The sequence below is a fragment of the Nomascus leucogenys genome, chromosome 14, assembly GCF_006542625.1.
Source record: "Nomascus leucogenys isolate Asia chromosome 14, Asia_NLE_v1, whole genome shotgun sequence".
NCBI lineage: Eukaryota > Metazoa > Chordata > Mammalia > Primates > Hylobatidae > Nomascus > Nomascus leucogenys.
In genome coordinates, this window is record NC_044394.1 from 80,433,837 (window position 1) to 80,449,377 (window position 15,541).

Here is a 15,541-nt window from a genome sequence, read left to right on the forward strand (position 1 = left end):
GAGATAATTCCTAAGTCAGGTCACATTCTTCTATAGTCCTTCAGATTTGCTCTTTTGAGCAAACTGATTCAATTTTTGCTCATACTCCTTATTTTCCAGTTTGAAGTAACTTTATGCATTATTAAATCAATAACTTAATTATTAAATTTAGTTAATTAGTAATTTAATTGTTGTTAAGTTACTTCAAATGCACACGCAATGCTTTTTCTTATAAAGTACCATATTGACAACTGTAGTTGACACATTCTGATGACTTGCTTAAAATAAACATCTATGTGGGTGTGAGCAGTGAGTGGAACATCTTTGAGTTGGTTGAATATGAATGTGATCCAATGCACAGGAACATCAGCCAATGACACTCATTTGCAGAAACCCAAGTTGTGATACCAAAATAGCAGTAAAATAATATTGTGATTAATTTCTGTTTTAGCTAGTGCATAACTTATTTAAAAATTTTATTCTGGATATATATCTGAAAATGTTTATTCTCAGGAAAATTATGTCCACAAATATATCTCCTTTTTAAAAAATACTATGCATACACACACACACACACACACATGCACACACACACAGCATATAAAATACATATGCATTATAGTGTCTGTGCATATATATCTACATGCATACACATTGTATATATGTGCTTACTTATATATATTTACATATACACAATATATACGTACATTCATGTGTATTTTGTGCAAAGACTTTCGTGCAAATGAAGCAGGAGCTCAAGAATAAAGGCCATGGTTGCACCTTCAGCCTTGGGACAGAAGACTGCCTTTCGTTAGGGAGTAGATTATTGGGGTCTTGTTCAAGCTTAGTGGTTTTTCACTTCGTATTCTTAGACCCTTACAATAAAACTGCTTTGCATAATAATTCTTTTTTTTTTTTTTGAGATGGAGTCTCGCTCTGTCGCCCAGGCTGGAGTGCAGCGGCGTGATCTCGGCTCACTGCAAGCTCCGCCTCTCGGATTCACGCCATTCTCCTGCCTCAGCCTCCCGAGTAGCTGGGACTACAGACGCCCGCCACCACGCCTGGCTAATTTTTTGTATTTTTAGTAGAGACGGGGTTTCACCGTGTTAGCCAGGATGGTCTCGATCTCCTGACCTCGTGATCCACCCGCCTCGGCCTCTCAAAGTGCTGGGGTTACAGGCGTGAGCTACCGCGCCAGGCCTGCGTAATAATTCTTATTAAAATAATCCTAATGAAGCCATCCTTGAGAATTGTTTTACTCGTTTTTATTTTGCGCTCTAGATGCCATCTCCCATGAGAATTGGCTTCATCCCACCCTATCCCTTTGTTGTAATGAAGAGTTATAAAACTTGGCCTAGCAGCTATACGCTTATGGTATAATTTCATCCATATTTTCTCTTCCTCAGTGTGATGTTCAGTCAGGGTGATGTCCTGGGTAACTTCTTTCCTATGTGTTCATCAGTTTAAAACATTTCAATAACATGCTTTTATTTCTTAAAGAATATATCATTTTAACAGTTTTTCAAATTGTGAAATTGTCACTTTTAAAATGTTATATTTTCCCTTCTCCCAGTTTTATCTTCCAAAATTCTGTTTTTTTTTTTTAAAGCTGATCTTAAGTCACTTTGCTTCATCCTAATGGGAAACCTCAAACCATCTTGTTTCTACATCTCAGATTATTGCATTTTCTTTCTTTTTTTTTTTAACTTTGGCTTTTGCTTTAACTTTTACGTACAGAATAACCTCAAACCTCAGTAACCCTGGAGGCTACTCTTCCTGAACGGAGAAATGCCTAGTTAATGGAAGAGGCATGTGTTCCCACAAGAAAATGAGGCGATATTCCCCATTTTGACTCTTCGCCTGATAGGTAAATGATGATTACAAAGCATCCATTGACACCATAGTTATTTACAAACACCAGAACTTAGTAATGGATAGTGGATCCAAATATAGCCAGTAATGTTTTCCATCTCACGCCAGGAGGCACGGGAATGTTTCCCTCACTTTAGTTATGCATTCAGTTTACCACAGGTCATGGATGGACACTTCAATTGAATTTATTGTCTGCTCACTTTGGAGGGTTGCAGATTAAGGATGTTTACTGTTGCGCTTACCTCCACTTGTCATATTCAAAGTCTAGTCATAGTTTGTGTCTTTGGTTGTGCATGTACCTTATTCTGGACACTCTTCTCAGAACTTTATATGCATCTTCCATGCTTACAACACCTTATGAGCCAGATCATGATTTTGCAAGACATTTTATTTTCAATTTTTTTGTTTTCTTCAGGGTTAAATAATTGTCCATTAACAGAACTTGGTAATTCCATAGCATGGATTCAGTCTCGCTCAGTCTATAGAACAAAGAATTTGAAAGTGATGAATACAGTAAAACTAATCTTTGTAAACTCCATTAAGTATATTGTCGTTCCTAGAACAGAGTAGAAGTTCAGTGAGTGGCCAGGCGTGGTGGTTCATGGCTGTAATCCCAGCATTTTGGGAGGCAGAGGCAGGTGCATCACCTGAGGTCAGGAGTTTGAGACCAGCCTGACCGGCTTGGTGAAACCCCATCTCTACTAAAAATACAAAAAATAATTAGCTGGGCATGGTGGCACACACCTGTAATCCCAGCTACTCGGGAGGCTGAGGCAGGAGAATCTCTTGAACCGGGGAGGCAGGGTTTGCAGTGTGCCGAGATCATGCTATTGCACTCCCGCCTGGACAACAAGAGTGAAATTCTGCCTATAAAAAAAAAAAAATGTTGAATTTATTTGAATAACAACTAAGTCATGAACATGTCATTTTAGATACTGAAATACAATTCCTTTCTGTCTAGTGGCATATTTAAAGCCCGATTTTGTCTATTTGAGACTAGTAAGAGAATGTTATATCTTAATGTAGCATTTGTTATATCACCTACTAAAAATTGGAAATGCATATTTGCTGACTAGACTAAAATTCTAGAGGGCCTGGACCATGTTATTTTTCCTTGCATATTCAGTGCCATTATAATAGGCACACTTCTCCTTTAGTTCACATTTCACTTAAGCAAACTAGGTAATATTTGATTAGAATACAAATCTGCATTGTGTGCACCACATTTGTTAATTCCTCTTGGGAGCTACAGGAAATCTAGAAATAGTTTCCTTGACTATGACTGTTGCTCTACTTAAATGGTTTCAAGTCTCCTTATTATAACAATAGGTTAAATTATATATCTCCCTTTAGGAGATGAGAGTGAAAAAGATTTTCTCTTTTGATAAGCATAACTGGTTTTAGAAAAAGAACTTATTATTCTTGATTTTTAAAAAACTACATGTCAAATATTGTTTTTTCAATATTTAATTATTAAAGCAATAGTCTCATAGCTGTAGAGACCCTTTTATTTTATCTATTTATTCTTAAATATGGCTATAGAAAGTCTAAAAAGTCTTACTGAATTAGCTGCTTGATAACTAGCACTTTCATTGGGATATGGCAGTCATGGACAGCAGAATAGGCCTTATCACAAGCAGCATCTGTGAAAAATGAATACAATAATGAATGCATAGTAAATTTGAGGTCTAAGAATTTTGCTGGGCTGTCCAATGACTTTTTGAATGACGATGTAAACCATGATCAGTATTTCTCTGACATGTGCAGTGACTTCCATATATAGATACCACATTTTTCTGTGTGTACACTTGTAATTCATCAGGAGCTTTTATATACCTAAGGGAAATTTTATCGAAAAACAGATACATTTAGCCAATATTAAAATATAAATTGTTACTGGAAATTGAAAATCTATTTTTTTTTAATCTTACAGAATCCTACAGAATAGCCCAATTTCTTTCTGCAAGAAAAAGCCTATTCCTGCCACTCTCCTACCTAAGAAGAGTCTGGGAGTCTGAGCTGGGCTTGGTGGCAGAATCCCAGATGCTTCACCTGGGCCAAACATAGCACAAGGAGGCAAGGCTTAGAAGGAATGCAGCCCTAAGCATTGAAGAGACCTTCCCAAAGACACATGGATACGAAGCACTTATGAAAAGAGGACTGAGATGGAACTGCAGGGCAGGCTTTCTCAGCCTGGGCACTATTCACATTTAAGCTAAATCATTCTCTGTTGGGGAAGCTGACCTGGGCGTTGTAGGATGTTTAGCAGCATCCATCTTTTGTCTGTCTACATTAAATGTCAGTAGCACCTTTCTCCCAAGTGTGACAACCCAAAAATGTGTTCAGATATTATCACATACCCACTGGGGAACAAAATTAGCCCCCTCCCCAGCCTGAGAAAGCCTGCTCTAGGGGATGGCAACTTGAGAGATCAGCCGAAAGGGGCTCTGGGGTGTAGAATGTGGGGGTATTCCCTGAGCTAATAAAGTGAAACCTCACCGGATATTTTTTTTTTTATTGTGTTTCAGACCTCGGTGATGAAGGGAAGACTGCTCTTAAATAACCAATGGCATACCAGGAATATGCTTGTTGCTTCCTATGTTAATGAAAATTGCAAAAGATTAATGTGCAAAATTGAGAGGATATGTTCCGTACATTACGGATGTAATAAAATATGAATAGATAATAGCTACTGTGTACTATGAACCTATGAATGTAGTCTGTTCCTCAAACTTACTTGACCACACTTAAAAAAATTACTACTTTATAAACTATAATGATATAAGGCAATTGCTCACTTATTTTCATACTTTATCTTGGAATGACACTTCATGAAACAATTCCACACCCACTCATTTATTTTCTACTTATGGAAAAAATGTTATGTCATTAAGAAAGTATTAATGTTATTAATTCTTGGTCTACAGATGAAAAAACTGAGTTTGAAAGGAAGAGCACTTGTGTGGAGCTCAGTATCTATATCAAGTCTTTCTGATTCTATGTCCATGGCTCTTCCAAGGCCACACAGATTCTGGGCAGAGTACTAATCAATATTTAGCTATATAGCTCATAATTTTTGTTTGCCTTTGTTCCGGTGGTGTCTTCACATGCCATATAAACACTTTAAGTGCCAGAAAGCTATCAACTCAAGGAAGATTTAATACAGACACATTACTATTATTATCATTGTTATTAATGTCCTATTGGTAAACTTCTTGAGGTGTGCATGTAGACACACACACACACACACACACAGAATGGTTTTGAATAAATAAAATAAATGTTTATAGAATTGAAAAGACTGGGGATATACACCTGTATTTTTAATTTACAAAGAAGGAGCTGTTCCAAGGAAACCTGATTTCTCTACTTCATGGTCTTTCCCACATTCCTTTTCTCTTCCTGAAAAAATAAATGTTGGCTCTCACTGAATTAGTTTTAATATATTTACAGTATGTGTGAGCTCTGTGTATTTCAAGAGAAAATGTAAATCCCATCTGAAGTCACATTTGGTTATAATTTGAAAGAGTATTTCCTATGCAACTAATAAACAAATAAACAAATCAGTTTGATCCACTGGGCAGATAATATTGAGAGAGAACGTGTTTTTATGAAACGAAAATTCATTTTTGCTGTGGAAGTTCTTCTTGTGGAAGGAGAGCATGGAGAATTTCTGTGTCCTGTGTACGGCTCTGAGCGTCTTTCATGTAGCATGTTTCCCTGGCTGAGAGCTGAAAGAGGGTAGAGTGAATCTCAGTGGATCAATTAACAGAGGGACCTGTCCTTCAACAGCAGAAGATCTATTTCAGGATTTGCATATCACTGAAAAAAATTACAAAGCTGAGATAAATACAAGCCCGATAATAACTCACTGCAGACTTGGCTTCATTCCTAGATTTCCTTGGCTGTTTGTCCTAATAAAGTGTCTCCATGGCACTTAGGGCAGGAAGGTTATTAGTAGCTGTCAATCAAAGGAGGGAGTAGGCATCGGCAGGAGGAGGAAGAGAAGAGAGGTGACATTCATCCTCTCTTCTCACTGATATTGGGTATAAAAGTCATTCAGAGCAAGTGGTTAAAAAGGGACAGGTCCCTCTTCATCCCCATGGAAAAAAGAAAAGCTGCCTTGGTTACCAACAATTTAATAATAAAACGAAATACATCAATCATCTTTTTTTCTACCTTATTGATGCCTGAACATCCATTAATGCTAAGGAAATGAAGGACATATGAAAGAGATCTTCATAGGGGACTCTTGGCTTAATATTGTTTTTTTTTTCTGTTTTCATGAAATGCATACATGTCGAGGCTTAAAGTTAAAAAAGAAAATTTTCATCGTTATCAAACATCTCTGTTTTTTGGTGCAATTTTTTAATGTTGGAATTTTTCTTACAGCATATCAAGTGAATGCCTTGAGAAAAACAAATCAGGTAGCAAAACTAAAACATATTTTTCAAGTTCATTTAAATCAGATACAGTGATTTTGACTTTACCAGGTTGATACTCAAAATCTACCTATATAGCAATTAATTGATATTTTAAAGATATTTAAATTATTGTACCATTTTCTTAATTAAAGTATATCTACTGCTTAAGCACATCATCTCTCTATATGCATATTTTCGTAAGTAACAGAGTCCATAGAGTGCTAATTGATATCCTTGTCTCCAGACAATACTTTACTAAATGAAATGACAATTATAACCAATTAAAATTCACTTTACATACTACTTCACCTATTTGGTATGTATTATGCATGAAGACGGAGAGTACATTGCCTCACTGCTCAGGATTTCTGTGTGTCTCAGAAATTGATGGACAGCTCCAAGATCTTCCTTTTAGTGCATTTTTTCCCCTTAAACCAGGGGTCACATGGGGGCTTATCAGAAACCCTGTATTTTGGTGTTACTTAGATTAAATAGCTAATAAGAGCTGTTATTTGTTGCAGATTGAGGCTTTTTTCATATTTGCCTAACCTACATCAAGAGCACTTCTCTGCAGAACTACTCTTATGAAGATTTTTTTTAAAATAGATATGCTACTTTCTAATTACACAGCCTATTCTTCAGCTTCTAGCTGCAAGATATTCTACATAAATAGTATTCATATCTACACTTCATCGTAATAGTTACATATTAACCTGTTGCTCTATACATGACTAAACTTGGAATTTTCTGACTTCCAATATTTTGCCAAAGCCCAGTTGACCTTGAACTAATATCAAAAGGCATATGCCATGTAGAAAGAACACCAGTATAACATTTGCCTGTTTTTTGAATAAAAGCATTCTCCATTTCCTGTCATTTCACCTTTTAAAATTTTCAAAACAGAAATATTCTGGAAAAAAAGAATACAAAGAAAAAAGAAAGGCAGGAATATAAACAGGAATTCTGTGACAAAAATAATACCGTATCCTAAAATGAAGAGTGGATTTCTAGTTTCTGGATAAATATTTAATTTGGATAAGTGACCATTTCTATCAGGGAATGTGCATTTGTCTATGCCTCGGTCCCATTCAGTTATTATCTGTCGTATTGTGAATAGATGCTCCCTTCTCATAGGAGGATAGAATCCTGTGAGAATTTTCAGCTAAAATACTTTTTCACTATTAGGATGTGATAAGAAATGTGGAGTCATGCTGTCAGTAATGCTGCCTTACATTTTTCATTCTCACCATGAGCCCCAAATCAAAATCTTTTCATAAACTTCATCTTTATTCACTTATTTGCATGGCTCTTGCATTTAGTAGACTAATTTCTGAGCAACAAGTGGTGCCATCAATTTTTAAGAAACCCTAGGCTTGTAAGGGTTGGAGCTGTGAACTGTTCACATATGAGTTATTTTGCAAAAGTGTAAGTGATGGAAACGTCAATAGAGTTGCAGGTTACTTTCAGAAACATTTCCTTGATTTGGAAAGTTTAACTGCATCCCCACAATTATGTTTGCATTTGTTTGTTTTTCATTCTTAATGAAAGGTCAGATGAATTATCCAAGAAATCAGCACTGAAAACTGACATTTGTTTGTAAATCATTTCACTTTGAAAATACATCTGTGTCAGTAAAATATCTACTTTTAGTAATAATCTTCCGTCTGTCTTAAATTATATTTTAGTAAGATTTAAGATTAAAACATCATTTTCATTTGCAACACCTTCATTCTAGAAAGTTTGATTCTAATAATTATTAAACAAGCTGCCAACATCAGATACAATAGAAAAATTACTTATAAATAACATTTTCCAAATTTTTTTAGTTCAAGCATAAAATGTTGAAAAATAGTATATATATTTATAACTGAATATAGTACCTTATAAATAAGATTTTATATTTGTAAGATTCTATTTTTACAATACATTTTTCTTCTCTCCCTTCCCTATTTACTACCTCTTTTCTTTGCTCCTTCCTTCTGAACCATCCCTTTTACAGTCTGACACATGGAATGTAACAAATTATCTATTAAAAATACTCCTTGTTGAAATTCCTTTGTTTTATTAATTTTGATTAAACATCCCTATGAAGTAGTATGAATCATATTAATTACTAAATCCTGTTTACTGAAATACTATATCTTATTTGCAGTAAAAAATACTGTCTTTTCTTACAATAATAAATTTATGACTTTTTTCTTAAGTTGTGTTTGTATTTTTTTACATTTTGATACCTAAAGTATCACTGAACATTCCTCGGGTGCAAAAATATTTGCATAATTTTTTTATGGTTATGAATACAGGTTTTTCATTAAGTTTTTGTTTTGTTTGGTGAGTTTTTTTGTTCTGTTTTTTATTTTATATTTTTTTAGAAAAGTTGTTTTACACAGTAAATGAAGTGCCAATGCAGACAAATGTAACCAACATTAAGCTGGCCAATAGAATTCAACAAACTGCTAAGGTCATTAATATAATTTGTTTTGGCACTGCGACATTTCCTAGTGCTACTCTGAGTAGTTTGCTGGGCACATCAATTTGTTTTCAGCTATTGTGAAATTGGATATCTTGGCTTTCATCCAAAGCACCCTCTCAATTTGCATATCTTTGTTATCATTTCAGGTTCTCAGAACATACTGTGGACTATCACACCATCTGCACCAAGATCCTCACATCCAAACACAAATTAAAAATGAAACTGTAAAATTTGCAAGGAAACAATACAGACCTTTTATCTCATTCTCCCTCTGTTCATTTTCAAAAGAGAAACTTGCTTGTAGCCAAGCATAGCAAAAAAGGCTTTTATTAATTGGACTGGCATCAAGCATGCATACATAAAATTGTTTATTTTTTCCCTATAAAGGGGTTGCCTGACATAAAAGGGTCTTTGAAGATGACATTCAGATTTTGACATTTGCATGATATTGTATAAATATCAGAGGTAGGAGACTTTTCTGACAAACCAGATGGGTCAAAAAAAAAAAAAAAAAAGAAAAGAAAGAAAGAAAAAAAGCCACTACTGTAGATATATATTAGTCCTTTACTTAAAAAATATTAACTTATCCTCTAAGCTAGGAATTATTAGGCAGGAAAAACAAACATGTTTGGTACAAACCAAAGCTTTTGTTTTTGTTTTAAGAGAATTCTGATCTTGGGAAACTATGAAGTTTATTTTAGAGATATATTCTATATTTTGATTAAGAGCACATCATGTGTTGAATCTTGGCCTTGCAAGTGCTATAGTAATTAAGTTTTATTGTTCAACTCATTGCTGTTGGATGGTCTTGATTTTGATTGTAGGTTGGGCTTTGGAATGTTTTTGAAGGATGGAAGGGCATTCTGGGTCCTTGTATTCATCAACATCTGGATTATGCAGGCATAGCTGTTTTACTTCCCTTTGTGATTTCTGAATGCAGATGGAGTCTGCTTATAATTTCTCACAATAAGTGTCCCTCCCAACCTCCATCAGTAGATCCATACATTAAAAAAAGAAGAAGAAATAAAAAAGAAAGCCACCTGGATGGCACTTAGGGGCAAAGGCAGGAGAGAAGAGCAGACAGATGACGAGGGGATTTGCTGATGGTGTGCTTCCATATAGATTTCAAATGCCGGCAAAGGGAATCTCCTCCATCTGAGTGTATAATAGAATAGCACAAATTTGATTAGACTCCTTGACCCTTAGTTATCAAGCAAGAATCAGACACAGTCAGCAAGTTGTGCACAAAATTCAGTTTATGTATTTGGCCTTCAGCATAGACTGGTCATTCTTCAGGTCCCTACAGCCTGATCCATTGATTTCTAATGCCTTTACTCTCTTAATCATCTCAGTATTCATTATGCAGCCCCTGGAGACAGGTCTGTATTTTGTTTTTGTAAGCCTTGCGTTTAGTAATAACATGTTCTCCTGTTTTCCGGAGGAGTCTAAAATGGAAAGGAAAACACACGTCTTTTGGAAATAATGGTCTGATGTGGCACAATTTGAAGGTTGAGGCAAGTCATAGATGAGAAGCGTCTGGATAAACAGGAGAGTCTTGCACATACGGACAACTCACCCATTGTTTGGGGGCCCTCATTTCCATCTTTTTAAATCTTTTGTTGCATCATGGCCAAGTTATTTCTCTTACTCGAAAGCCCTCCCTTCTGCATTCATGACATAAAACTACACTAGTTTTCTACTCTTTCCTGTCTCCTTTGTGGCTGATTAGATGATCTAAATTTCACTTGCTCACTACCTTCAAGAACATGCTCCCTTTTTCCTTTTCGGATTCTCCATGTCTCCTTGTTCATCATTCCTCGTCCCCAAATTCTCCTTTTTATGCCTTTTTTTTTTTTGGTTTTAAATAAAACTAGTAAGAAATGAGCATGCTGAATGAAATCACACAGATAGTAGAGTCCGGTGATACATTTCTAATTAGAACAAGTCCCGCCTCGCATCACCTGGTCAAGTCTCCTTACTGTGGGGAGGGTGTGAATTTCAGGGCACTACCTGGAACTGGAACCGCAGTACACTACCTGGAACCTGCTTAGGGGGTGCTGGGGAGCAGCAGACAAAGAAAGGGTATTGCCAAGAAGCTTTTCTGTTGTTAGGCCACCCTCCTTCCTATCCTTCAGCTAGGGACAACAGGCTTTTCTCGAACTATTTTTTGTCTGTGATTGTTGGCAGTTCTGGTTGGTGACTTCTACAAATTCTGGTCCAGGATATGTGGGAGTGAGAAAAGAAACCCAGAAATTTGTTGTACTTTGTTCCTCAAATCTCAGGGTTCCTAGGCAGTCTGCTTTTCTCTTTCCACCTTTCAGTCTTCTTCTGTGATTTGGCACCCCATGTCCAGCATCTTACAGTTCCAAGTGAGAGCACAGAGAGAAATGAACTACTCCATTTTGGGTAACTTGCTATCCATTTTGTCACCTTTGGTTGTTTTCCTCACTCTGTTCAGATTACTGTATTGTGTTAGTTGTATTTTTGTCAATGAATATGCACTAATTACTCCAAAAAACTGTGCTGGGTATCTGTCACTTAGTTAAATTGGCAATTCTGTATCTTACTTGCGGAATTAAACTCTAAAACCTTCTTTGTCTTTTCTATTGTACTTCTTTTATCTCCGTTTTTACCTTTTCCTTCCTCCTCCAGCCTTTAGTGCTTCTTGCCTCCAGTACTATTTTCACTATCACCTGTCATGAATCTATATTTTCATCAAAAATCTCAACTTCTTATTTTTTCTCAAACTTAAAATTAAACAATGTCTACTTAGTCTACAACTGATGCAAATGAAACTTATTGACGTTATGGTCACACAATACTCCAAGTTGTGGAAGCAACTAATAATGTTCTTTTTATTGGTATTGTGAGCATCCAACTTCTAGACAATTAGAGGAAGGATCACATGTAATGAATTTCTATTGTGTTCCAGGAATGGTAGTTGGTGTGCTTTTTTTTTTCCCTCTTCCAACTTAGAGGGCTCCTTCAATTAGTAAGAAATTTTTACCTCTACTATTGACTGTTATAAAAAATAGAAGTTAATTTGTGTCTCCTAGCTGTACTTAATCAGGATAGTCAAATATACTGAAGACTCTTTAAGCTTTACGATTTATGTTTCTTGGGGTTTAAAATCTATATACTTTAGAAAATGCCACAGAAAAATGTACGTGGCTTAGTTCATAGCATTTCAAAATAACTGTTTGAAAGTGAGATGCTGTAAATCAATAGCTGATTTTATTTGGTTTGCAACACATTAAAGTAAAGGTATGAGCTTTTTTAATTCAGCAAGATTTATGGTTTTAGTATAGTATATAAATAGATAGTGACCATTTGTGTTTGCCTTTTCAGGTCTATCTACTTAGAAACTAAAAATATAAATAAATTAAAATAAAATAAACTCACAAACAACTCTTAGATCAAAGGAGAAATGTAAATGAAAACAGAAGATCAATTAGAAAGCAATGACAATAAAAACATTTCAAATCAGAATCCATGAAACACAAGTCATAGAGCACTCAGAAAAAAATTCAGAGCATTAACTATCTATAATAATACAATGACAATAGATGGAATAAGCTTACAATTCAAAAATTTAGGAAAAACATAAATAAACCAAAGGAAAGCAGCAAGAAGTAAAAGAAAAGTAATTACTGAGAAATTATTGAAAACATACGAACAGGAATCAATAAAAGCAAATGTTGGTTCTTTGAAAGATCAATGAATCAGCCAAACCACTAGCCACCTTAATCCACACAGAGAAAGAAAGCACAATTACACAATATTTAAAAATGTCAAAGAGAAAACAATATTTTAAACAAATGAAATTCTCAAAAGAATTATAAAAGAAATTGTTTTTTTAAAAAATATATTCAAATACATTCGAAAACCTAAATAAAAAAACAACATACTAAAAAAATATAAATTAGCAAAACAACCCCAGTAGAAATAGTAAGTCTATTCCAATCAATAGCCATCAAGGAAGAAAAATTTAAACAGCAAAAAACAAATGATAATTCCAGAAAATTTTATAAGAAAATTTCAACAAACCTGTGAAGACCAGATAGATATAACACCATGTAATATATTTCAGAAGATAGAAAATAAAGGAAAATATATATTTTAAAAAAATGAATCAAGTAAAACAGACTATAGAGGATACACAGACTGATAAAAAGCACACAGCACCAAGAGTGCAGAACAATCTCACTTATTAATAATAATAAAACATTTTGCATGTCCCTTCCCCAAAAGGCAAAGTTAAATGATAAAATATGTTATATAAAAATGATTGATATCCATATTTTAAAACGTTGTTAAAAATTGATAAGAGAAAGACTGATAACCTGCCATGAAAATAGTAAAAGGTATGAGAAGATGGCTCAAAGAAAAATTAATACAAATGACTCTTGAACTCTGAATGCACACTCAACTTCACCCCTAATAAAAGAAACATAGCTACACTGACATGGAAAAGTTTGATAATCTATTCTGATGATGAAGTGGAAGGGAATGCCTGTGTTCTCCACTTTACTAGTGAAAATGCAAAATTGTACAGTTCATATGAAGGAGAATTTGACATCCAACAACTTTACATATACTCTTTGCTTCAGAAATCCTGCTTTAATTCAGCAATACTGATTCTAGGAATCAATCCCCAAAATACATCTGCAAAAATAAAATGGAATGAATGTATAATTTTATTAAATGTGAAAAGATTATAAATTCAAATGTCTGTCTACACAGACGAGTACTATGGACATTTGAAAAATGAGCAAAGAGATTTCCATACACTGAATGGAATTATTTGCAGGATATATTCCAAAGTAAAATCAAAAGCAAAAAATAGAAAAATGTATGTATATGTCACCTTTGTCACATAAGTGTAATAAAATAAAGAAAAGTGTATACACCGATGTAGGTATAATAAACACTAAAGTATTGTTACATAATTATAAAATAATGACATATTTTAGCCCAACAAATGCTAGATAACCAGACATCATATAGCTACTGATGTGATGCAGTATGTCATACATGGCACCAACAACCAAGTCTTCTCCTCAACCAGAACATATTTTAACTTGAATCTAATAAAGCCTTCGGATCTATCTTTTAATCTACTGGTATCTTTAAGATACAGGAGCAAGTTGAAGGTTGCCATGAGGCAGCACTTAACCCAATCGAGGACATGAGGTATTTCTGTGGGATAATTGATCCCATTTCCTCAACAAGTCAATAACATAAATACAAATTAAAAATATTAAGAAAGAGGATAATAGTCTAATTAACAGTACCTTAAGACATATAACAACACAAATGATGCCACTAGGAAAAAACCAGAAGTTGAGAGTGATTCTTCAGTGTTATTAGCATAGAAAATATTGTTTATTTGTTTGTTTGTTTTTAGAGACAGGATCTCACTCTGTCACCCAGGCTGGAGTGCAGTGGGGTGATCATAACTCACTGCAGCTTTGAACTCCTGGACTCAAGGGATCTTCCCATCTCAGCCTCCCAAAGTGCTGGTACTATAAGCATGAAGCACTATGCCCAATCTGTCTGTTTGTTTGTTTGTTTTGAGATACATACTGATGTTCTTGGTTGGGATGGTTGAAATGGTATAATACTTAGAATTTCCTTTATAATACTCCAGAGAAGTCAAGGGTGAGGGGGAGAAAGAGAAAACTGTACAAAAGTGAAGCAAAAGACAAACATCGCACAATTTTTTATGATTGTTAAGCTTGATTATGGGTAAATTGTGATTCTTCATATTTTCTATATTTGTTTACATGCATAGATTTTCATATAAATGAAAGAAAATTAGAAGGGAAAGATTGTAGGAGACATTTTAGAAACTATATTAATCATGCTACAAAACAACAAAACATAAAATAGCAATGGCATACAAAAAATAAGTTATGCAGATCTAGAGTGAGCTGGGACAGCCCTGCTCCAAAAGTTTTTCTGAGGCCTGAGCTGAAGTGACAGCAATTAATTTAGACGTATTCTTCCTCCTAATGGAAGGCCAAAGGAAGCCCCCGGAAAAGCAAGAAGAAACACACAATACCTCCTTGGTCTCCACTCAAAATTGGCACTATCACTTCCTCTGTATTCTATTGGCCAAAGCAAGATACATTTCAAAGCCCAACCAATATCAATAAAGCAGGAACATTCACTCTTCTCTGGGAAATTCGAGCTAAAATGGGGGCCTGGGGGAAGAAGGAGGAAGGAAAAACTTACCGAGAAACCATGGATCACAGAAAATAAGATTTAGAGTTTGATTTGGTCATGCCTTTTAGTTCAAGTGAAGAAGAAATATAGACAGTGGATATAGGATCCTGGTTTTCAAGAAAGAGTTTGGGATGAAGATGCAATTTTTAATATTGATTTACCATTGCTTTCACTAAGTTGCTGTGGTATTTTGGTATTAAATATTGAGAAAGCATATTGACAAGACTATTCATGGATATTTTCCAAATCTTGATTAGAAATGTGTAAAGAGGTTTATATAAAATAGCAGAATTCAGAAAAAATACAAATAGTTTTATGAATAACTTTTCAAGGTTAATTGATTCTGCTAGACGGTTTTAATCCTAGTTTAACATCGGATTTTCTGAAATAACAAAATGGGAACCAGCAAAATATTAAGGAATCACAGATTCAGAAGGATAAAAGATTTGAACTGGTCCTAATTGCTTCCTCCAGGAATTCCTTTGACAACATCTGTGCAGATGGTCATCCAGATATTACTTGTCCACTTTCAATGAAGAAAACTCCATTATTTACAGAATGCCTC